At 45.7% G+C, this 1,616-nt stretch overlaps 1 non-coding gene across 1 annotated transcript; it reads right to left on the bottom strand.

The window, feature by feature from the left end:
* Window positions 1-805: 805 nt before the first annotated feature.
* Window positions 806-921, bottom strand: LOC122901480. Its single transcript, XR_006383498.1, has one exon. It is a non-coding gene; the product is annotated as a U5 spliceosomal RNA (small nuclear RNA).
* Between the last annotated feature and the right edge of the window lie 695 nt (window positions 922-1,616).

Here is a 1,616-nt window from a genome sequence, read left to right as displayed (position 1 = left end):
AGGCTGCCTTGGGGGAAAGACTACATTTCCCAGCCTACCCCACACCCCGGCGGGATCCCAAAGCTAAACTCTGGCCAGTGGGATTGGTTAAAACATTAGCTTCCTCTCGAGTTTAATCAAATCCATTCTAACCACGATTGAAAGCCTTTCTCATTCAGAGTTTTCACAAGTGATCCAGCGCTGGTTTTAATGAACTTATCAGGAAAACCAAACCGACAGCAGTACTTACAAACCTGTTATAGGAAAAACAGCCAATTACGCTTCAGTTGTTTGAAGCTATTTCTTGGAAAGCTCACAGTAAACGCGACCCTTGCAGCCAGGATCAGAAAGGTGCTGCGCCTGGACGGCATTCCCCTCCTCGAAAAGCGTGCGAATAGGTATGCCGCGGTCATCTTTTACAAAAAAGCTTTATCCAAAGTCCGGGCAAACCAGGTTAACTGGGTGTTCTCTGCTGCGCAAAAATGCCTGTGCCAGCTTCCGCGGGGGGCCCGGGAGCGGGGGCACGTCGGCGGTTTTCTGCAGTTGGGGTCCGCTCAGAGGATGAAACTCAGATTTGCACAAGGGTTGTGAAAAGAAATTGTTGAGAATCTCCAGCAAGCGCGCCCAAGCACGCAAAGATCTGAAACACCGGGAAAAACCACGTAAAAAAGTAACAAATTTTAACGTATAAACTCCTTAGCATTTACAACAACAAAATTTTTATTACTAATAAGCTAAGCCGTAGTGCAAAGATGCAAACAAACCTAACAGCCAAGTTGTAGCACCTTTTAAAAATCAGGAAGGTCTTTCATTGAACAGCATCAATAGCCTTGCAAGCGCAAGGCCTCAAAAAATTGGTAAAAAACTCAGAATTGTTCCTCTCCACGGAAATCTTTAGTAAAAGGCGAAAGATTTATGCGATCTGAAGAGAAACCAGAGTATGCCCTCAAACCTCCGCACACGTTCCTCGGGTAACTGTTACCCCGAATACAGTGATGGTGACTCTTTGCTCGAAAGAATTACTGACTTCTCTCTTTTTTTCGGACCATTTTGTGACAGTAGCCTTATTCTGGGGGAAAAATAATTCAAAGAAAAAGTGAAAATCGAGTCATTTCTAAGTGAGAAATTGTCCGGTGTGCAATGCATTTTGGGTATGCAAATGACCGTTCGCCGTCACGCCCCCGTTCCTGGAAATGCCTTATTTAACGGCACGTTCGTTTTCCTGCCGGGACTGGGACTACCGCCAGGGGGCAGAGCGGAAGACAGATTTTCGGGATTATAGATTTGAGTTTGATCCAACTAGAAAGTCTGACTCTGTTTTATAAATTTTGACTGCAAGTAAAAATGTCTTTTGTCCTCAAATAAAACAAAAATAAAATAAAACGTGGAAATATTTACATTCATTCAACCACAATTTGCTGAGAACTGCATTACACTTTGTGCTGGACTCAAGGAATAGAGTGGAACCCCGACGTTTCATCCGCAAGGAGCGCGTATGTGACGGCGGAGCCAGGTGTGCATGGTGACCACTGGTGACGGACTGTTCAGTGCCATCTGGGCAGAGCATTCCACGATCCACAGAAGTAGGGCGGTGAGGGTTCTAGGCAGTGCAGAGAGGACAAGTGCCAGACGGCTGA

Source organism: Neovison vison, chromosome 2 (genome assembly GCF_020171115.1).
Source record: "Neovison vison isolate M4711 chromosome 2, ASM_NN_V1, whole genome shotgun sequence".
NCBI classification, from domain to species: Eukaryota; Metazoa; Chordata; class Mammalia; order Carnivora; family Mustelidae; genus Neogale; species Neogale vison.
Note: the sequence above shows the minus strand (reverse complement) of the source record. Positions and strands in the feature narration are given on the sequence as shown.